This window comes from Acomys russatus, chromosome 20 (genome assembly GCF_903995435.1).
Source record: "Acomys russatus chromosome 20, mAcoRus1.1, whole genome shotgun sequence".
Taxonomy (NCBI): domain Eukaryota; kingdom Metazoa; phylum Chordata; class Mammalia; order Rodentia; family Muridae; genus Acomys; species Acomys russatus.
In genome coordinates this window covers 42,198,800-42,223,037 of record NC_067156.1, presented here as the reverse complement: position 1 = coordinate 42,223,037, position 24,238 = coordinate 42,198,800, and the positions used below count along the sequence as shown (strand labels likewise).

General features: G+C 40.5%; 1 non-coding gene across 1 annotated transcript; it reads left to right on the top strand.

Moving 5' to 3' along the window:
• The first annotated feature begins 22,463 nt into the window (after window positions 1-22,463).
• Window positions 22,464-22,645, top strand: LOC127204831 (U2 spliceosomal RNA). Its single transcript, XR_007832528.1, has one exon. It is a non-coding gene; the product is annotated as a U2 spliceosomal RNA (small nuclear RNA).
• Window positions 22,646-24,238: the final 1,593 nt, after the last annotated feature.

Here is a 24,238-nt window from a genome sequence, read left to right as displayed (position 1 = left end):
GAGGGGGAAAAATGGAACTAGAGAAATGGCTCAGTAGTTAAGAGCATTGATGCAGGTTCAAATCCCACCAACCATGCGGCAGCACCAGGCAAGCAAGTGGTATGTGGCTATAAATGCAGAACACCAATGTAAAAATAAATACAAATAAAGAAAAAAACTTCCTCAATTTTTTTTTCTTGCTTTCATTCTTTTTCATTACCTGCCCCCCCAAAACAAAACTTGAGTTTTCATGAATGCTTCACTATGTTCTATTGCTAATTTTCAGATTTTCTTCCCATATGGATATAACCTTTTCCCTCTTGTGGAAAGGAATATCAACCAGCCTAACTAAGCAGGCAGTTTCATTATTTAATTTTACTCTAGTGTGTGAGTGATAGACAATTACTCTGAATTAAATTCCTTCAATGTTAGATCAACTTAACTGGGGAACATTTCATGTAACAGATGCAAAGGCTGCCAAGATCCTCCTCAGAAGCCTTGATGGTCTTACTTTTTACCCAACTCATGATTGCTCATCAAGAACGGGTATGAAGGGGCTGAGAAACAGCTCAGTGGGTGGAGGTGCTTGCCATGAAGCCTCATGACCCGAGTTCAAGCCTCGGTACCCAGTACTCCATAAAAGAAAAGAACCAATGCTCACAAGGTCTCCTATGACCTACATGCATACACATACAGACACACATGCGTGCGCACACACACACACACACACACACACACAGAGAGAGAGAGAGAGAGAGAGAGAGAGAGAGAGAGAGAGAGAGAGAGATTAAAATGAAAGAACAAATATGATTCATCTGTAACTCAGAAGTCACCAGAACTCCTTAGACATCTGGAAAGCCAACCTCAAGAGAAGAAAGAAAAGAACAAATCTCCCTGGGTATTACACACTAGGGTTTAGATGCTGTTTGCCAGTCGCTGTCCTTGAGAGCCTCACTGGGTATTGGTTTCTGTAAGTGTTAACAAGATACATGAGGACCAGCAGCACTATGAGAAACAGCAGCCTATGTAGATCATGTAGCTCAGCAATAGTGGGCTGGTTTAACATAAACAGGCCCTGTGTTCAGTCCTGAGCACTACAGCACAAAACAAGTAAAACAGAAAGGAAACCCTGACATGGCCCAGCACCGAGTAAGTATGCCATGAATGCTCTGTTCCTGCTGGAAGGGTTTACATCTTTAGTCCAGACCTGGAAGCAGTCTGACCTTTGTTTGATTGAAATAAGAACTCATAGGTTAGCCTGCACCTGCTGCAGCATAAGAACACATGTACTTGGTTCATAGACACAACGGTCTTTAAACATCCACCAAGTCAAATAGCGCAGTGTTCCCTATTCTAATACTATAGCTAAATCTCCTCACATTTGCCTCCCTGGATTATCTAGCCCTTTTCATGCCCAGCAGGCTTGAATGGCTCCTGCTTCCTATGCAGCAAATTCTACTTCTTTTTGAGAAGAAAGCTTGAAGCCTTTACTGACTTGTACAAAGAGAGTCTTTCACACTGACTTTGCTCCCCACCCCACATCACGCCCTGCTAACCTTCCCATGCAGTCTCAGTTGTGAGCTTCGGCCCTGCCCTTCCCTCTCCTCTGTCCTCCAGAAACATCCATCCATCCTTCATCTTCACCTTAGGGCACTCCCTCCCACACCCCCATGAACTGCCATGACACCCTTCCGGTCTCTTGAATGTCCCTTCTTGTTCTGTATTTGACTGCACTTGGAGCCAGTGTTGTTCAATTTAACATTCTACCTTCTTTTGCTGTATTGCTTTGTGTGTTCTGGTTGTGGCTTTATAGCATGACTACATGTCTTTTCACACCTATTCCAGGCAGATTCATATCACGGCACATATATGGACACCACAGGACAGTTTGTGGAAGTTGGTCCTCCCCTGCCACCGTACGGTCCTGGGATTGAATTTAGGTGGCCAGACTTGGCCAAAAGCACCTTTCCAATGAACCATCTTGCAGGCCCATAACTATGAAATATTTAGTGCAAGAAACACTTCTAAAGATTTTTCTGCAAGTCAAGTTTAAAGATCATGCCTTCCATGCAGTGTGGGGAGCAAATAACTTCTTGGTAGACATAGTAAGGCCTTTCATCTCCCTGGCAGGTTCCTTTGTATCCTAATCTAGAGTTCCTTCACTTAGAAATGTGTCATTGCTGGGTGCGGTGGTGCACAACTTTAATTCCAGCACTCAGGGAGGCAGAGGCAGATGGATCTCAATGAGTTCGAGGCCAGCCTGGTCCACAAAGCCAATCCAGGACAGCCAGGGCTACACAGAGAAACCCTGTCTCTAAAAAACAAAAAAGAAAAGAAAAGAAAGAAAGGAAGGAGAAAGAGAGAAAGAGGTCATTACTTGGAACACTCAATGGTATAATATATTTAGTGTCTGGGGCTTGGAAGCTCTGCAGTGAGTAATCACAGTTATTTTTATGGGATTGAGTAAATGGCTCCTTTGATAGACAGTGTTCCTTTGTTTCCATGTGGCAAACACACACTAGGTTTTGATTTGGGCATGTTAGGGGAGCTGAGAATGGGTTGTTCTTGCCCTGGCATCTTCTGAGAGGCATGTGCACATGAGGATGGTACAGGCAGATAAAGAAGGGGAAAGATGGAAGCTTTTATCCTTCCCTGGTCAAAGGCTCTGTCCTCAGGGCATTAACACCATGAGTGGCTAGTCTGTGCTTTCACTGGGTATGAAGTAGATCCTCAGTGTGTCAAGCTTGGCTTAACAAAAAAGAATTTCAGATGCCTGCACAGGAAGAAGCTCAATTGGGTTCTGATGGGGAGGCAAGAGGAGTCAGCCATGGAGGCCAGTAGGAAAAAAAAATATGTGGCCAAAGGATTTGTAAGAGAGGGTGGGGTGTGAAGCTAAGAATTGTTATACACTGTGAGACAATGAAACTATCTTACAACTGTGTATTTTGGATATTTGACAAAGATTCTGTATAAATCTCAAGGCCTATTGTTTGGTATATACTCTTCCCTTTGAACATTGATAGGAATGCATATTTTCTTTTCTATAAATAATTACTTTCATTATAATTACAGTAACTATTGAGGATAGATAAGCAAGAAAATAGAGAAAAAATATACTTCAACTAGCTAGATTTTCTCCAACTTTGGAAATTTCTTGTTAATAAAAACTATCTAAAACATGTAATTTCTTTATAGTATTTTATTTCATGCTTAAACCAAAACATGTCTCAACAATCCTTTATCACTGGATATCTTTATTATTTAAGTGTTATAAGTATTATCAGCATTAAAATAAACAGGAAATATTCCTAATGATAATTTCTTGGTTGAAAAATGCTAAATTAGTTTCAACTTCTCTAGTGTATCTGCCCTTAATAAATTCCTCCAGTTTCATTTAAGATTAAAATATTTATGTCCAGACCTGCAAGTTGTATAAGTTAGCCCTGACTTCAGCTGGAATTATGGAGTGTGTGTTGAGACTGACTTTGCATGATTCCAGTCAGACTACCATCACCATCATCCCAATCACCACCATCCCGGTCACCACCAGAAGTACCAACAGCACAAAAACCACCACTGCATCACTATCACTACCACCAACAACAACAATAACAACATCAACAACAATACCATCACTACCAACAACAACACCATCACCACCACCAACACCATCAACAGCACCAACATCACTACCAGAGTTACCAACACAATCATCACTACCATCACCACCATACCACTGTCACCATCATCACTACCAGCATCACCACTACCACACCATCATCATCACCCATCATCCAGCTGTGCTGGGAGAGCTCCATAGCAACACCAGCTTCTCAGAGTCCTGGAAGCTCCCCTTCTTACTCTCATCTCTACTTGAGGATCTACCAACCTTTTCATCTATCACACTCAGTGTTATTAAATGACATTCATCTCAACAGGAATACTCTGGAAACCAACACTGGTGGTAGGAGATGACTTAATCCCAGGCCTGGGAACACTTGCGCTCTGCTGAAAATAATTCCCACATTTGCAGGCCCAAGAAACCCATTTGCCAAACCCGACAGCACTAACCCACAATTTCCTATGTTATATAATCCTTTCATCCCTTGGACTCACACTCACTTGCCCAGCTAGGCTCCTGGTGTGCGTGAAACAATAATGAGCATGTACACTGAGTATTTTCATCTCAAAGTATTTATGAACATTAACTAATTAATTTTCACAGCACTCCTTAGAGATTAGTGGGTGCTACTCCTCCCCTGAAATCAAAACAGTATAAACCAACTGAATCATTTGACATGTCACAAAAAGTCCAGAACCTCATAGTCTGGAAAATGAAAATTACCAATTGCCAGTTCAGCCATGAGACCAAACATAGTAGAGGAACCTAGTGGGTTTGCCCTAATTCCACACAACCACAGAGCAGAGGTTAGTGTACTAGCACTCACTGCTCTACTAGGTCTAAAAGCAATAATGGTGTCAAAACTGCACAACAGCCAAGGACCCCTGACAAGCTCAAGGACATCAACTTGCAACCAAATAATGTGAAGGAATGGAATTTTTTTTAATCCATAAATATGTAAATTAATATTATAAAGGAAGAAAATATATCTCAGAAAACCAGGCACATGGTACATTTAATTCAAAGGTTAGACATTAATAAAAATATTAAAAATACAATTCCAAATGACAAGTGACTATGAATGAATTATCACTGTACTACCCCAGGAGTATTTGCTTTAACATGTCCCTATATTCACTATAACAAAGAATACTGAAAATAGAGCCATAAAATCCCAGAGAGGGGCAAACATACAGATTTCATCACTCTTGGGAGAAAATATAAGTTCACTTGTTTAAACATCCAGAACTAGAGATTATGTTTTGAACCTCTTACCTTGACTAGGTAATGAAATAAAGAATTCTACATTTTGAGAGTTTCTGTCCTTGGCTAATTTTGTATTCTCTGGATTCTATCCTTAAAAGACATACGGTCCTGGTTGACATTCTGGGTTGTCAAGCCAATGTCAGTTATGCTGTCCGCTCACTGTCCTATCTTCTAATGAATATGAAAGGTAAAACTATTGAACACTGTGGCAAAAGTGTGCTAGCCAGCTTCCTGGAGATCAGAGCAATCTCAACAATAACAGAATGATCAATTTTGCATGCAAATACTTTTTAGATGATATTGCCTGTCAGTGCTATGTGCTATATGCACAGTCTAAATAGCAGAACCTCACATGTAAGGTGAAAGAGTACAGACTTGAGGAAAAATGTTGACTGAGTCATAGTCCTGTTGTATGTTAGCTATCATCATTATTTTTTATGGGTGTAATAAGACACTATAGCTGTATGAGACATAAGCAACTTATAAAATAAAGCATTTATCTGGCATTTACAGCTTCAAAGAGTGAGTCCATGAGCATCATGATAGGAATCATGGCAGCTGGACATGGCGCTAGACCAGTAGCTGGGAGCTCACATCTTGGGACTCAACCAAGAGACAGAGAGAACTAATTGGAAATGATGTGAGCCTTTTGAAACCTCAAAGCCCACCTCCAGTGACACACCTACTCCAACTAGGCCATATTCTGAACTCTCCCCAAACAGTTCCACAAACTGAGGGCCAAGTATCCAAATTAATGAGCCTATGAGGGTAATTCTCATTTAAACCACCATATAGCTGTGTTCTTGAGCAGAATGCATCCTATAGGTATAGATACAGGTGCAGATGTAGACATTCTCTGATACTGAGCATCCCTGAATGAAGATAGTGCATTGGTCGAGATTCCTCATTGTAAGAAACCTATACCTGATGACATACATATTCATCTCTAATCACCAACTTTATTCTCTACTACTTTGAATGATTCATCCACAGTCTATCTCTGTGTCTCCCCACCTCTCTCCTTATTTATATATGTATGTTTGTATGTGTGTGTATATATATATATTCCCAACTCAATCCTTTCCCAGTATGCTATCAAAATGTCTTTTTTCAAAATCATTATCATTCTTTTCCCCATCCTTATAGAATCTAGTCCACAGAGCTTAGGGCTTAGCACAGTCTTTCTTCTTGAAACGCATTTCTCTATTGATCCTCTGACTCTCAGTAGTGCCTCAGTTTCCTATAACCTCCATGGTGATTACATTCTATCCCCTCTTCTGACTTCTCTCTTTTCTGTCTGAATTCTAAACATTAGTATCACTAAGGTCTCTGTCCTTGTTGCCATTAATGCCTGACCCCTGGTCAATCTGAGTACATTGTATGGCTTGAAATAGAATACATATGTTCAGCAAGGTCACTTTCCTGTGCCCTATATTAACAAACCTGACAGTCTATTCAGGATCTGCTACTTTGATTTGTTTGTAACATTAATATGCATAACTGTGTGTGTGTTGTCTCTGTGAGGATGTCCACCGAGGCCAGAGGGCAGTACATGATCCTCTAGAAATAGTATTATAGGTGATTGTGAGCTGCTCAGTGAGGGTGCTGGGAACCAAACTGTAATACTCTGGAAGAATACAAGCATAATCAACCTCTGAGTAGCTCTAGAGCACCAGCATCTGTTGCTTTATAGTAAGAAATGTTTGAAACTCAGCCCACCCAAAATAATATCAGTTTCTACCAATTGGTCTTCAATCATGACCTTTGTTTCTCCCCCAACGTCCCAACGTAGTTTCCATCTCTTTCTGAAACAGCACTTTATATTGCCAACAAAGGGCTCAGTTTGGATTCCCCATCCCCACTCTTCATCTCTCCACTCCATGCGGACACTCAATCAGAAGGCTCTCCTGGCTCTACTGAAGCTTCATTAGCTCCTCTATCTTCACCTGAACCATCCACATACCTCTCACTTGGATTAATGAGCCCTTACCTGGGTTTCCCACTGCCCCTGAACTTATATCTTATTGCAATCCATTCTTCAAATAAAGTCAGTATTATTTTCAAATACAACTCATATAACTTTATGCTTATCCTCTAAAGCTACCAATGGTTTCCCAGTGCCCAGTGCCCTGATAATAAAATCTAAATTATTATTAAATATTAATGGTATTGCACACCATCTGTATTGACTATGGTCTTCTTGATGTAGTTGGATACAGAAGCACACTTCAACTTCAGGGACTTTGTACTTACACTTGGAACTGTTGGGAAAATCATTTCCCAGTTTCTACAAAGCACCACCCATTCCCACAGATCTCATCTCAGATGTCCTTAAGAAGACTTAATTTCAATATCTATGTAAGATCATCTCTATACACTCACACTTTTTGTCTCTCTGTCTCTCTGTCTCTGTCTCTGTCTCTCTGTCTCTGTCTCTGTCTCTGTCTCTCTCTGTCTCTGTCTCTCTCTCTCTCTCTCTCTCTCTCTCTCTCTCTCTCTCTCTCTCTCTCTCTCTCTCTCTCTCCCTCTCTCTCTCTCTCTCTCTCTCACACACACACACACACACACATGTGGGGGGGGGGGACTTTCTTCTCCATAAACCTTTCTAATTTGTCAAATCATGTGTTACTACTATCTGAATCCACAAGTCATTTATTCATGTCTTCCTTCCCTGTTGATGTTTCTATAAAGCTCCTCCTCTCCACTCTTTACACAAAGCAGGGTTCCCATTCATTTGACCTGGAGGTGTGCATTGAAAGGTTTTCATATGATTGCTTTATTTTTATAAATGGAAATATGACTCAAATCGGCATAAGGAGTATGTTAACCTAAGCGTTGAGGCATAGGTTTAATTTAAGGCCTATAACTGACATATTAGTGTGTGTTTCTCAGGGTCTACTACAATTTCTCTATTAATACCATTCTTAGGCAAATTTGTCATGAAAAACCCAACCAGTAGACTCTCTTAAGTAACAAGATCTTGATGGTGTTTGGAAGGAAGGAATGCTCCCTAGAAGACAGGCTGTGTGTAAGCCATCTCTCACCTCAACCTAAATCATTTGAGCAGACTAAATAGCCATTAATATTTGTTGAATAAATTTATAAAAGAAACCTTTCTCCTACAATCCACATTCCATCATGTAATGCCAAGAAACCACCTAGCTGACCATCCATGCCAGCAGCCAGTGCCATCAAATTCAGTGAAAAAGAATATTGATGCAACAAAAGATTCTATTACAAATACTGAATTAGTTCAACTGATTTAAGGGTGAAATTAGTTCATATTTGTTATTATTTTCTGAAAATACTACTTTTATTCCAGAGTTTAACATGCTTTAGTTTACACAGAGCACAAAATTGCTTTTCTAGTGTTTTCCAGTTCTTGGGTTTCATCTACCAGGAAAACTTAGGTCTGCTTGAGAAGGCATCTATGGGCACTATGTCTGAAAAGCCAGCCCTGTATAAGAGTCTCATGGACCTGGAAACACAAGCCCTTTAAGTTTTGAGTGTCTGTTAGTCCATTGGCCCAATGTGGGTGCTGAAATTAACTTCCTCTGATAGGCTTATTGGTCAATCTATGTAGCTGTGCTGTGTGCATATTCATGGCAGACATCTGTCTTGATTCGAAGTGGCTATGGTCTGAGCCTTTGTTGTCTCACACATTTTGGGAGAGTGAATGAGAACAGGGGAGAATGGCCATTGCTGCCTTCACTGGGCTTGGTTTTGCTTCACTAAGAAGGTGCTCTGATTGGTGGCTTCAGTTACCCAGCATTCCACACATTTCTCTAATCGACTTATTCTTCCATTTTCCCAAAGTTCAGTTTGCATATCACTCAATTCCAGGAAACCTCAACATCTCCCCATTTCTCAGTCTCAATACCACTCTTACTTTTCAAAGGAAGTAGAGACTGCTGGCAGAAAAACTACCCACGTGTTCTCCCCAGCGAATACCCATGTCTTTTTACACATCATCTACTACATCTGCAGGTGAAACATTCTTGCTACAATCAAGTCATGTCCACCAGCTGTATCCTGGATGTCCCCAAACCTTTCTCATGCTTGTCCCCCTGCATTTATTCTTTTTCTTGTACCTTCAATTTTCCTCTGAGTAGAATACCATTAACTTGCAAATGCACTTGCAAAATCTGTCGTGATTAAATGTGTCTGGCCAGCAATCCCATGCTCTCACTGTTTCCTGTTGAAGCAATATACTTGTGAAACTGCCATCTCTGCTTCCCTCCACCGAAACATTTTTAAGCCCAACCCATAAGTACTCTATCATTTAGATGTGAGGACATCCTACTGAGACTCTAGGTAAGAGAAATATAGGAGATGGGGAAATAGAAGGATCCAGAGGGTCCTAGAAACCTACAAGAAGAACATCATAATGGGTGGATAGGGGCCCAGGGCAGTCTGCTCAAATTATTGTACTAACCAAGGACAATACAAGTAGTAAACATCGAACCCCTACTCTGATCTACCCAATGGACAGGACATTCTCCACAGTTATGTGGAGAGCAGGGACTGACTTTGACATGAACTCTGGTGCTCCATGTTTGACCACCTCTGGCCTGGTGGCCCTCAAAGAAAGAATAAGCAGGCTACCAAGATGAGACTTGATAGCCTATGACCATATAGTGGGGGAGGAGGTCCTCCTCAGTCTTAGACCTAGGGGAGGGGAATAGGGTGAAAGCAGGAGGGAGGGAAGAATGGGAGTATACAAGTGATGGGATAACAATTGGGTTATAATCTGAATAAATTAATAAAATTAAAATAAAAAACTAAAAAATAAAAGGACTCTATCATTTCTTGAAACAGCTCTCACCAAAGTCACCACTGACTACAATATTGCTAGACCCCGACATCCAACCTCTCTTGGCCCCACCCCACCCCGGACTCCATTAGAATCCTCTCATACACATTTCTAAGCATTTTGTGCAGTTTTTTTTTTTTTTCTGGCATATGACTTTCTTTCTTTCTTTCCCTAATTATGTGGATGGAGTGAGGATTATGTGCATGTGAGCTCAGTGTCCACAGACAAGGAGAGAGGCTGTAAATTCTCCCTGGATCTGGAGTTACAAGTCAGTTGTAAACCACTCGATGTGCAGGGACCCGACCTCAGTTCCTCTCCAAGAACAGTATCCGCTTTTAACTGCTGAACCATGCGTCCAGATATGATCTTCTTCTTTTGATTCTCCCTGAGCTGGCCAGGTTCTCCCATCCAGTTCTGCAGTGTTGCTTCTTCATATAATCAGTATCCAAATACCTAAGTGACCCAGGGCACCAGTCTCAGGGGGCCTTTACCTGCCTATCCCCAGTAAATAGTGCTATTACCCAGTGAAATAACTGTGGTACCCAAACCACACCTAAACAAACACCTCCAGTCTGGTTTCTTTTGAATTGCCAATTCATGTAACAAATTTTCTAGTAAATAGTCTGATTTAAAATGTTAGTACAATCCCCAAAAGTACTGTGTTTTGAAACCCTCTCCAACTAAATATTTGACTCTCCACATTCCCAAATATATTCCTTCTCATCTCAATCAATAGCATTTTTCCTTCTAATCAATATGGCAATTGCAGCATTCCAATGTATAGGAGAATGACCAACTCTTTTCAGTTGCTATATCTAGGCCAAAGCTCTGCTTTGCCTGAATTACTTTAATAGCTTCATTCCATGCTTGAGTCTTTCACACAGAATTTAAAAAAAATTTTTTTCCTGAAGAAAAAAAAATAAATGTTAGGTCATGTTGTTCCTGTGTTCAAAATCTAGTGGCTTCTTATCACTTGAAGATTTGAATGCAAGTTTTCCAAGGGGAGTACATAGGACCTCAGGGTCTGGCTGCGGGCTTTGTAGTCTAGATCTTTGTCCCTCTTTCACTCCATCCTAGTCTCATCAGGTTTGTATTCTTCACTAGCTAGCCCAACTTCATTTCCCTTCACATATACTATGTGTTAGCGCGAGTGTACTCTGCCTTACACACTTCATAGTCCCCCTCAAACTGCTGTGTCCACTGGGTCTAAAACTATTCCACCTTTTTCCTGTGTAAGACTCATGCTTCCTTGGCTGACATCACCATTGTGTGGTGTGTATTTTAGTCAGTGAATAAATGTGAGACAGAAACCACACCAGACATTTCATCAGCAAAATTTTGATATGAAGTATCATTAACTGGTGAGGAGTGGTTTACCCAATAAGTGGAAGAGGACTGTAGGGGACCTAAATACAGTGTGTGGTGTGAAAAAAGAAAAAAGGAAAAAAAAAAAAAAAAAACAGTTGTCAGCTCTGTGGTGAAGAGGAACGCAGAATGAGTACATAAGAAGCAAGGCAGCTCATCTCCCTTGATCCCAACACTCAGACCTCTTCAAAGAGGGCGTGGCACAGGCAGTCTGAATGTAGAAAAGAAAACTCTCCAATAGCTATAGGCTTAGCAGCAGCCAGGTTACCCTGAGGGATGGGAGATGATCCTTTAGAACTGGCCCATCCTGGTTGAAGGGTGTGACTAGTCCAGCATGCTATTGGTAGAGGGGATAAGAAAACCAGCAAGAGCTCAAGTGAAGCTGGTGGAAAACACAGTGACTTGAAGCATAAGCCTTCAGCATGCGTACATGGCTGAGCCTCCTCTCTGAATTTTCAAAATGGAAGCCTGGGCCATTGAAAGGAACTCTCTTCCTGCTTCTATTACTTTGCCATGTTTCATACTGTTGCTTAATATTCTGTGAAATGACAGCGGAGAGATAGTCACAGGATCTTGAGGCAGGAGTTAGAGCAGAAGAGAGGAGGGTTTGGAGAAACAATAAATTGATAGCTTACTGCTTTACATAGTTATCTCTTTTTAAAATTTTATTTATTGTATATGTATTGGTGTTTTGCCTCCTTGTGTCTGGCAACACATTCATGAGTGACAAACATTTGTGAGCCACCATGTAGGAGCTGAGAATTGAACCTGAACCTGGGTCTTCTGGAAGAGCAGTTAATACTCTCAACCATTAAGCCATCTCTCCAGCCAATACTTATCTCTTTATATATTGTTTCTACCTCACTAGAATTGAAGTTCTTTGAAAGCAGAGAGTTTATCTTGTTCAGAATACTATGCTAGCATCTAATGCAGTTAGGAAGATACAGGAGATAGTCAACTAATACCAATTAAATAAATATATAAAATATATGGCCTGGATCTTTTCAGAGACCATTTGTCTTTATTATTTGGCATTGTCTCCTTTTTTTGTGTGTGTGTGGCAATCATACCCCAATTTCCATTGACAAGTGTTACCCTTTTGACTCTCAGTCCATGTAGGTACATTAAATAATTCAACTGTAAATCCTGAGTCTTGGGGCAATCACTCATTATGTTTTATCCTTCAGCCAAGGAGATTCAAACCCAGGTTATTGTTGTTTTTTGTTTTAAAAAAAATGTCCATTAAAAAGAGCTGAGGATATTGAGAATGGTAGAAGAAATAAGCATGGCAGTGGTCTGTCATCATGAGACAGGTCAAATGTTAGAGCTGGCATGGGTAGCAGCCCAGGGCAGAGATTTCAAGATGCTAGATTCAGACTGTGATGGCTGTAGACTCTGCAGTAACATTAGTCAATGGTTCACAGTTTACTTGTCCAGTTTGTTTTCTTTCTCTGTCCCTTAAAACTGGACAGGTTCTTTGATACTTCCTAATAAGTCTCCAGTCTCTTTGGGATCAGTGTCCTTACCTTATGGCATACACTGCTTCACCAGGCTCTTCAGCTCTGCATGGAATAGGTTCAGTATGTTTACTAGATAAACTACACCAACATCTGGCATATTTCTGAAAACTGTCATCCCATTTAGCCCCCTAGGTCTTCACTTTGGAATAATCTCTTCTTTATGTCTAATATTATGGATCAGAGAAATTAAGTACCCAAACCTTTTTTATTTTCTTCTTCATTAGATAATAGGAAATGAAGTAACAGCTTTGAAACTGACTGTAAATGTCAACATAGCTAAACGTTCCTGGGCACGTCCATATGTTCCTGTTGCAATCTTACAGTCAAAGCAGAGTGCAGGCTCTAGAGTGGAACCACACTGTGACAAAATCTAAGAAGGACAATAAAATCATTCAGCAACTGATTTCTCCATGGCATTGGAGCAAATGCTGTGCTAGCCCACTCAGAGAGGCAATTCAGGGCTGACAATAACTCCCACAGCTGCTAGGAAGATCCCTTCATGGTAGAGCACAGCTCAGTCTCCCAGTAGACAGTCTCTTGCTGCAGGAAGTGTCTCATTCAAAAGTCCACACTGTTTCTGATGAGGATAAAAGGCCCCCTTGCCTTAATTTGGATGCATCTAAAACGCTACCATAATTCCAAGACCCCATTTAAAACAATAGCTGAAACCACTGCCCTTACTGTTCCCAGGGATTCCTTGGCCACTTCGTTCACAATCTTGTTCCTGAAAGAGCTGTCCAATAAACCTTCTGCACAGGATTCTCCACTTGATGGAGAAAAGATATTAAGCAAAGATGAACAGCATGAGTCTTTCCATATGAAAAGAAAAGGAGGCTGAGGCTACAGTGGAGTTTATCACAGATTACTAAAAAGCCACAATTCAGATGGCCCTGGCAGGACACCAAAACCATTGACTCTTACAGGAGGAGGAAAATAGTATTAAAAGTTTAATGTTTTAAAACTCAGTATTTTAAAACAGGTTCTCTGCCTTCACCACCATGAACCCCAAAACACAGTACAGATGAACTAAAGATTAAAACTACAAGATCTAAGACAGATGCATGGCTAGACGGATGGTAAATATCCATACATGTTCATTCGTAACATCTTCCTTCACAGAGCCGTGATTAATACATCGTTGGATTGATTTGGGCTGAATTGAAGTTCTAAGCATGAGACTTAAAAACCTTGAAAAGTTGATGATTTAATAATGAGTGAGAAACGATTGCAGCTTGTCTTAGTTAAATTTTCTACCACTGTGATGAAACACTATGATCAAAGAAACTTTAGAAGGAAAGGGCTTATTTGGATTACATTCCTCACCACTGCTCATTATACGAAGTCAGGACAGGAACTCAAGCAGGGCAGCAGCCTGGACAAAAACCTGATGAAGAGGCCATAGACGGGTGCTGCTTATTGGCTTACTCCCATGGTTTTGCTCAGTCTGCTTTCTTATAGAAGCCAGGACCACCAGCCCAGGGATGGCTCCACCTGCAATGGGCTGTTCCCTTAACAACCAATCAGCAGTAACAAAAATGCCCTCCAGGTGGATCTGATGGAGGTATTTTTTCAATGTAGGTTTGCCCTTTCAGATAATTTTAGTTTGTCTCAAGTTGACTTAAAACTAGCCAAGACATAGGTAGTGCTAGCATTTGCCTAAATATCCATACATGAGAAAGATGAACATAACTCCTTGGGAAATTTTACTAGGAGTATTAGAAGGAAAGAAACGACAGTTTCATAATAACCTTAGGTTCTCTTCATTTAAAATGATCTTAACTGCTCCTGCCTCCATGTTTGTGTTACAAGCATTAGGTAAAGAGAATAAGAATTTGATTGGAATAAGATGGCATGGAATATATAATTTGGAGGTATTTTTTTTTTTCAAGAAAGTTTAGGTTTGTAGCAAATTTGACAGGTATGGTCTACACATAGACCACCACCACAGTGCATGCACAGACTCCCTATTATCAGCACCTCCCACTAGAGTGGTCCAGTTATGAACAGTGAGGACATATTGGCATGGCTCTGTCTCACGGCTGTAGTAACTGGTGTGTGTGTCCTGTGTTTAGGTGATTGTTCAGTGACAGTAGCTACCATCACAGCATCATACAGAATGATTTTCCTGCCCTAAACTCATCTGAACTCCACTGACTGGGCCCCATTCACTTAGCACTACGTAGTTAATGTCCCCATGTCTTATGGTCTGGCAGCTTCTAAGGACACTGAAATATTTCATTGTCTGGATTGTGTCAGTTTATCAGCTCTCCTACTAAAGGATATCTTGGTTGCCTCCAAATTCCAGCAATTATGAATGTATCTGTTGCAGCTACTCATCCATTTTCAGGGTTTTATGTGAAGATAGGCTTTCAGTTTCTTTGGATAGACACCAAGGAATATGATTGAAGTTCTTATGTATACATGATTTTTGTTGTTGTTGTTGTTGAAAACAAAAACAAAAAACAAAAACAAAAAACAAAAACAAGCACTGCCAATTGTCTTGCAGCGTGACTGTGACATTCTGCATCCCTGGAGCAATGACAGTGTTTCTTCTATTGATTCAGTATTTGGGATCCTTGTTTCCTGTATTTTGGCCACTCACATCCATACATTGTACCTCTTGCTGTTGTTTTATTTTGTGTTCCCTGTTGATCTGTGATACTCAGAATTTCATATGCTTATTTACCATCTGTGTTCTCTTTGGTGGGTCTCTGGGAGTCTTCAGATCACTTTTAGTTGTGGTTGAAGAGTTCTCAGGGTGGAAATGTGGGTTGGTGGAAGAATGAGATGCCTCGGTTCCATCTTAAAAATAAATAAATACATGTACTATGTATATTTGGAAAGATTTTTTCCTAACTTTTTCCCTAGTTGTGACTTACTTGAGTTTTCATTCTCTTGACATTGTCCTTTCCAGAGCAGAAGTTTTCTATTCTACCAGAGTCCATCTGACTGTTTACTTCATGGTTCATGTCTTTGGTGGTATACTTAAAAGCCATTGTCAAGACCAGATTCATTGAGGTTAGCCTCTACTTTATCTTCCAGGATTTTTATAATTTTGTATTTTACAATTAGGTTTACAATCCATCTTAATTTTTATAAAGGGAATAAGGTCTATGTCTAAATTCATTCAAGAATGAAACATTCTTTTGTTTCAATAGAAATTAAAGAACAAAAAACTTCTTTTCTCATTGTATATCAGTGCTCTTCTGTTAAAGATAAGTTGGGGGCTAGAGAGATGACTCGGGGAATAAAAGCATTTACTGTTCTACAAGAGGACGTGGGTTCAGTTCCCAGCACCCATATCAGATAGCTCACAGCAGCCTATAATTACATTTGCAAGGAATCTGATGCCCTCTGGACCTTGAGGACATCTACATAAACATGGTGTACATAAACTCAGGAAAGAAGACATACACATAAATAAAAGTAAAGAAATATCTTTCAAAAAATGAAGATAAATTGGCTATATTTATATAGGTAGATAAATTAGTTCTAAATTTTATTTTCATTTGTTTTAAATTACATAGCACTTTCAAATACATGTATTTCATTCCTGTTTTATGAAAGAAGTCAGGGTTTCAGCTTAAAAGAGAAAAAAGAATTTGCACCTTTACACAAAGTATCACATAATGAAAATACTTCCATCACAATTACTTCTGACACCATTTTCCATAACATCTGTCTATATTGAAAAAAATATATATCACCCTTATTATTAATTATTTTTAGGGAAACAGTAGAAAAGCTGAATTCCCTGAAAGTCAGTTTTCTGAATGCCAATTTACTAAATGACCAATTTGCCAAAGTCATTCATTTGCCAAAGCTTATTTTTCAAAGATTAATTCATTCCCCTAAAAAGTCCATGGGTAATTTTAATTAATTAATTATCTTTACATCCTGCTCACAGACCCCTCCCTTCTCTCCTCCCAGTCCCACCCTCCCTCCCTCTTCCACCATCCCCCATCCCCTATTCCTCAGGGAAAAAAGTGCCCCCCCCCCCCCGCTCTTCAAGTGGCATCAGGACTGAGCATGTCCTCTTCCCCTGCGGCCTAGCAAGGCTGTCCCACCAGAGGGAAGTGATGAAAAAGCAGGCAACAAAGTTCATGTCAGAACTCCATCCTCACTAAAGATCCACATGAAGCCGGAGCTTCCCATCAGCTACATCTATGCAGGGGACCTAGGTCTAGTCCATTCATGGTCCTCCGTTGGTGCTTCAGTCTCCATAATCCTCTCTGAGCCCTGGTTAGTCGGCTCTGTTGGTCTTCTTGTGGACGGACCTCTTGTCCTTTCCAGGTCCTTCTGTCCATCCCCCACTTTTCCACAGGACTCCCTACACTTCAGTCAATGTTTGGCTGCGAGGGTTTCTGCATCTGTTCTGAACTGTTGCTGTGTGGAACCTCTCAGAGAACAACTTTACTAGGTTCCTATTTGCAAGCATTAGTAAAGTATTATTAATAGTGTCAGGGGTTGGCTTTCTCCCATGGGGTGGGTCTTGGGTTGGGCCAGGCATTGGTTGGACATTCTCTCAATCTCTGCTCTATCTGTTCTATCGTTATCTCTGCACATCTTGTAGGGAGGGTAAGTTTTGGATCAAAGTTTTTGTGGGTAGGTTGGTGTGGTCCCCTCCCTCCACTAGGAGTCCTGTCTAGTTAGAGGGTGTCCTCTTCAGGATCCATGGTCTTGTTACTAGGAGTCTCAACTAGACTCACCCCCATATCTTCCCAGAAGCCTACCCTGCTGTATGTCTCCAGCTTGTCACAGAGATCCTCCCACCCACAGTTTCTCTTTTCTCTGCAGGCCTTCTGGCTTCTGGATCCCGTTCTCCCCAGGTCTGCTCTCCAAGCACATTTCAATCTGAGCTCCTTCTCCCACCTTGTTCCCTCTCTTCAACTGCTTCCACTGTCTATACTATTTCCCCTCCTGAGTGAGATTTAAGCATCCTCCCCTGGGTCTTTCTTCTTACTTATCTTTTGGGTCTGTGCATTCTAGTATGTTTATCCTGTATTATATAGCTAAAATCCATTTATAAGTGTCATTCTGGGTCTGGCTTACATCACTCAGGATAATCATTTCTAGTTCCACCCATTTGCCTGTAAATTTCATGATACTTTGTTTTTAATAGCTGAGTAGTATTTCATTGTGTAAATATACCACAGTTTCTTTATCCATTCTTTGGCTGAGGGATAACTAGCTTGTTTCCAGTTTCTGGCTATTACAAATAAAGCTGCTATGAACACAGTTGAGCAAATATCCTATGGTAGAGCTTCTTTTAGGTATATCCCAAGGAGTTACATAGCTGGGTCTTGAGGTACAACTATTCCCATTTTCTGAGAAAGCACCAGATTGATTTCCAAAGTGATTGTACAAGTTTGCACTTCCTCCAGCAATGGAGGAGTGTTCCCCTTTCTCCACATCCTCACCAGCCTGTGCTTTCACTTGAGTTTTTGATCTTAGCCATTCTGACAGGAGTAACATGGAATCTCAGAGTACTTTTGATTTGCATTTCCCTAATGACTAAGGATGTTGAGCATTTTTTTTTTAAGTGATTCTTGGTCATTCAAGATTTCTCTGTTTAGCTCTGTACCCCATTTTTAAATTGGATTAGTTTGTTTGTTGGTGTTTAATTTTTTTCTTTATACAGTTTGGACATTAGCCCTTTGTCAGATATAGGATTGATGAAGACCTTTTCCCAATCTGTAGACTACCATTTAATACTATTGACAGTGTCCTTTGCCTTACAGAAGGTTTTCCATTTCATGAGGTCCATTTATTAATTGTTGCTCTTAGAACCTGAGCTGATGGTGTTGTTAAGGAAGTTGTCTCTTGTGTCAAAGAGTTCAATGTTCAATCCAATACTATTTTGATAAAAGTATATTCATCAAAAAAAATAAGCAAAATTTCACACTTTCTATGGTCTTGACTCCTACAATCTACTAAAAGTATGTTGTAACATTTCTTGGGAAATTTAAAAACCTTAGGCTGCATTTTTAATTATTAGTATTAACTTCATTTTAGATTCAGTAAAATTTTTACTGTAGCCATTTGACTCGCATGTTGGAACAGCAAATTCATTAACCCGTCCATGTTGAAAGTCACCTCTATAGGATACACTTCTCCAATGTGGAACACATCACAAAGGTTTGACTCCTATACAAAATGTTTTTTGAAAGTGAACTAGATGAACATTTCTGTGAATTAAGAGAATTACAAAAGTTAACATACTCTGTGCTGGATGTTTAAATGAAATCTACTGAATTGTTTACAAAAGCTTTGATTAACATCAACACACATACGACACTTGTCATTCAAAACTCAACAAACGTACATTTCCAAAAGTCTGAGATTGATTCCAAGCTTTCATAAACTGTTCATAATGACAATAAAATGTGTGCCCCCAAAATCGTATTAAACCTTACTATAAATTCACAATGTCAGAAGAGAGAATTGTAGACTCTTCAAAAATCAAAACAATCCCTGCCCTTGACAATTGCCTAAATCTTCATGAGAAGACACAAGAAGAAAATGTCTGTCAGTGAATGCGCTGGTTAAATATCATAAACTAGGCATTTGATGGAAGTCACCCAGGCATGCAAGTGAAGCAGAACTCAATTGGAGCCTGGTGTTGATTCTCATTTCACAACTTATGCTGCTGGTGAACTGTGTTTTATCTTCAACACATGTGAGAGAGGTGGAAGGGACTAAGTAGCAGACTGCTACAATCTGTATGGCTTTGGGATTGACCTGGCCAGAGTGACCACAGAATAAACAGCTACAGAACACATCCAGAAAAGCTGTTTGAGTAGGCCATGTGCTCTGATGGAGATGCACCAAGAGCAACCCAGAAACTCACAGTTAATTAGAAACCACATAAACAAGGATGAAGCAGGTCAGCTAATCTCAACCCTTCACAAACAGCCATATGAGGAGAAGGTTTTTGTATACCTCTGAGCTTTCTCCAGAGAAGGCCTTTCTGTTCCCACTAGTCTGAGGCATCAGTGTCCTTGTCATGGTGGCACTCATGTCACCAATGCACATTCACTCAAGATTTCACCAGCTCCCCTGAGGTGACTGTAATAAGAAGAGGTCTACTGGGCGGAAATTGGTGTGTGGAAGAAACAGTTCTTAGATAGTGGTGATCACTTAACAATCACTTAATCAGATTTTCTATGGGCAAGCTTAAAAGAAATAGGAGGTAAAGATTTGATGAGAGAATTAATAACTAAAATCTAACTATTGCTCTACAAAAGAGACTCTAGTGTGTGCTAGGAATAAACATCAATGAAAGTCAAAACTTACACTAAATAATGTATCCTTAAAACCTTAAAACCTTACAACTTCAGCCGGGCAGTGGTGGCACATGCCTTTAATCCCAGCATTTGGAAGGTAGAGGCAGGTGGATCACTGTGAGTTCAAGGACAGCCTGGTCTACAAAGTGAGTCCAGGATAGTCAAGGCTACACAGAGAAATGCTGTCTCAAAAAACAAACAAAACAAAAAGCCAAAAAATAAATAAACAAACAAATAAACAATAAACCCCACAAAACTTTAAAATCTGAAGTGACTAGTTCTGCAAACAATCCCAGAGAAATAAATGTTTATCTCCTATTCTGTGCAGTAGCACCTGGCAAGGGGACAATGACAATGAATTCTTATAGCCACAATGTCTGGAGTCTCCTGAATACTAAAATAAGACAATACAGACTTAATCCAGCTTTGAAAGAGAAAGTTGACTACTACCTAGACTCACAGCTGGTTAGAGTGCAGAGAAGTAAGTAACGGCAGAATGTTTAACACAGACACCCAAGGTTCAGGGAACATGGAGCAAGTGTGACAGAGTATTATAAAAACCAGTGATCAGACAAAACCCACCGTCTTTGTACTCACAAACTCGCAGCAGCTGTGGTGGCCCATACAAGACCTGTACAAGATCTAGCCAGTCAACTGTAGTGGATATAAATATGTTCTTGTTTTGATCCCAAGTGTGGGATGGGGAACGGACTTGTGAGAGAACAGGTGACAATTTATTCATTAGAAGAAGACCTGCCTCTTGTGGGGGCTTGGTTTTTGCCAGCTGAAAAACATCTTAGTACAGTCTTGCTATTGTTTACTGTTGTTTGGCTGCTCGTCACTCCACTTCAAGACGCTTCTAGAGAGAACCACTCCAGAGAATGCTTCAAAGTTCTGGATTCCGGCTGCTGTTCCAGGATCCAGCTACTGCAGATGCAGTCCTCTTTACTGAATTGCTGGTTTGCTGTTTAATGGGTCTGCTGAAATCCTGCTGACTACACCAATGGAATTGCTCCCAAGAACTGAGTCTAAGAAGGTCTATTTCTCCTGTTCTCATTAACCTCTTTTCTCTCCTGTCTATGGTTGGTGGCTTGGAAGGGAGGTGTAAGCATTAAAGAACCCCAAATAAAGTAGGTTTGAAAAAGTTCGTAGCCTACAGTCAACCGTCCAGTGCAGATGAGGGAGGAACTCACAAGCCTTACCCCTGACAAGCTGGTAGTAGTTGATGGCTGTTGGTAAGGGAGTCAGTTTTGGAAACATACACAATCATACCCCAAGGAATGTCCCACACCCAGGGGCTGACTTGATTCACTAGTTTATTCAATAAAAAAGAAAAAGAGCATGAAGTTAGGATGGGTATTTGGGGGTGCTGTAGCATTTAAGAAGAGGTGAAAGGGAGATTAAGAGGTAGGTATGATTTAAAAGCATTGCATATGTATGTGAGATTACAAAAGAATATGTTTGGGAGGGGTTTTTGAGACAGGGTTTTTCTATGGAGCTCTGCCTGTCCTGTACTTACATTGTAGACTGGGCTGGCCTTGAACTCACAAAGATTTGCCTGCCTCTGCCTCCCAAGTGCTGGGATTAAAGGCGTGTGCCACCCCTCCTGGCCCAAGAGCAAATTTTTAAAAATTAATTTATTAACTTGCCTCATTGGCTTTTGCAATGATGTAACAATGTAAATGTGAGGTCTTCCTAGATGTTGAATGGTCTCTGAGTCCTTCTGAGCTAGACTTGGAGATGCTGCCTGCTAATGCAACACTTGGCCAAGGCACCGGCTGCGACATCCCCACGACTACCATGGAGGTAAAGCTTGGCTTGCATTTTACAGAGTGGAAAATAAGAGCCCACAGTACTTGTTGCTTACCCAGAGGCACACTGTTAGGAAGTAAGCACTGATGATGTGTGATTACCTCCCATCGGTGTGACCACTGAAATGCGATGACTTTGTGTTAATGTGATGTCTGTGCTGGGTTTTATTAGAATGTAATGAATCTCATTTATGAAACTACATGTATCTGGGCTTTGTCTATTTATTTCCTCTGAGCCTTTAGATTTCTAGGTAGCATGCTTCAACTTTTGTTTTCACACAAAGGCTACAAATCCAAACATTTCTTATAGGCGGTAGTTTTCTTAGCTATTTTATTTGGGCTCCTATACTACCATCTTTCTCCACCTCAATCCCTTCCAACCACCCAACATTAGATAGGTGAGAAAGTAAGAGAAGGAAGGGGACATTGGTCTCTTTAGACTACTTCCTGCTGATTAGGGACATTACATTCCTTGGGGCAGGGTTGGTCTTCACTGACAGGATGTCCAAGTTCTTCTACTCCCTCTCTTTGTGCATGACCACTTGACAAACCACAACAAACTGCAGCAACAGAGGAGCAGCAGCCACCTCTTCAGAGCTCTTCTAGCCTCTCTCAAAGCTCTGGAATTTATATCCTCTGAAGTGTTCACAAAATTCCAAATGTCACACACTGGCAGAAACATGAGACAATCATAGTTAGCAGCTGTGGGCAGTCTGAAGCAGCCCCATATCCCACACCTGGGATTAAAACAGAAACATGTTCACATAACATAACTGGATTTTTAAAGAAAGCAAAATTCTTACCACTTCTCGGCCTTTTGGCTAAGATCAAGTGTAGTATCTGTTCTTATCAGTTTAATATCTGATAGATCCTCTATCTGAGGACAATAGATTTTTGGACGTAGGAGTTGGAATAGGAGCTTGCGTGGTCCACTGCACACATCAACCTTGTATTGCAGGACCTCCAGGAACAGTGCACCCCCTTGGGGGACTCAAAGAAAAAAGAAAAAAAAGAAAAAAAAAGAAAAAGAAACCAAAATTCTCACTACAACTTTTTTTCATTATATGATATTTCTGAATTATTTTTCAAATAATCCTGCCTATTATAAGAAAGAATTATTCAATTTTTCAGAGCCCACTATCATATATATTGTAGGATTAATGAGGAAGGAAGGAGGAAAAGAGGCAGAAGGAATAGAGTATTTTCTAAATAATAGCAGGACATGATATGTGTGTAGTGAGGAAAGAGAAAGTCAAGGGTCAATTCCACATGATATTAAGCCTGTCAACCGGCTTATACTGGATGCTAAAGGGCATTTTCTATGTCTACAGATCCAGTAATGGCTTCTTCAAACCCTATTCTAGGCTAAGAAACAAAACCTTTAGATAGAGGATAACTGTCCTAAATGTCACCAGCAGTCACTTTTGTGCCTGATTCATTGAAGAAATGCCTTGAGAGGACTAATCAAGAGGTACAAGAGATGATGTCTGCACGTATGTGGGAGACAGGGCTTTCTCCCCTTCTAATGCCAGCAGTTGAGAGGCAGAAGCAGATAGAAGTCTGTGAGTTCAAGACCAGCCTGGTCTATATTTGGAGTTTCAGGCCAGAATATTTAATGAGACCTTCTCATAGATAGATAGATAGATAGATAGATAGATAGATAGACAGACAGATTGGTTGATAGGTGATAAAAATGCAAAGGATTTACCATGGAAAAGTCTTGCTCAAACTAGTAGGGCTAAAGTTTATATGCATTGTGTTTCGTTCTTTAATTTGATTTTTTTTTCTCCCAAAAGTCAAAGATCCAAGGTAAAAAAGAGGCACCTGTTAATGATGCCATCTGTGGTGGCACAGGCCTTTAATCCCCATATTCAGGCAGAGGTAGGTAGATTCTTGAGTTCAGAAGTCAGCCTGGTCTACAAAGGAGGCTCCCGGGCAGCCAGGGCTACACAGAGAAACCCTGTCTCAAAGAACCAAAGCTAAGTCAACCAAAACAAAACAAAACAAAAACAAACAAACAAACAAGGCTGCTTAAATCAGATAACCTTTATTGAAACTGCTTCTTTCCTTCTTTTTAGACATTTCACCCCTCATTATGTGTGGTAACTCAGTGCTCAAAGCCCAGTACATGGGAGACAGAGGTAAACCGGTCTCTATGAATTCTAGGCCAGTTATAGCTACATAATAAGACCCTCTCTCAAAAATTAAAGTTAAATAAATGAAAAGATGTGCCACTCTTTATCTTAAAGTTGGTACAGTAGCCCCTTCCAAACAAAGTCAGTTGAATCTATCCATGCCCCTCTCCCTATAACATCTCATGTAGCTCAGGATGGTCTTAACCTCTCTAGGTAGCCAAGGCTGACCTTAAATTTCTGACCCGCCTGCTTTCACCTTCTGAGTGCTAGGACTCTAGCTATGCGTATCTGCTTTCCGTTGTGCTTGGGAATTGAGCCCAGGGCCTCCTGGGTGCTGATCTATACCCCTATCCCTCCATTCTTTTTTTTTTTTTTTTTTTTTTAAGATTTATTTATTTTATATATGAGTGCTCTATTTGTGCGTCCTCCTGCAGGCCAGAA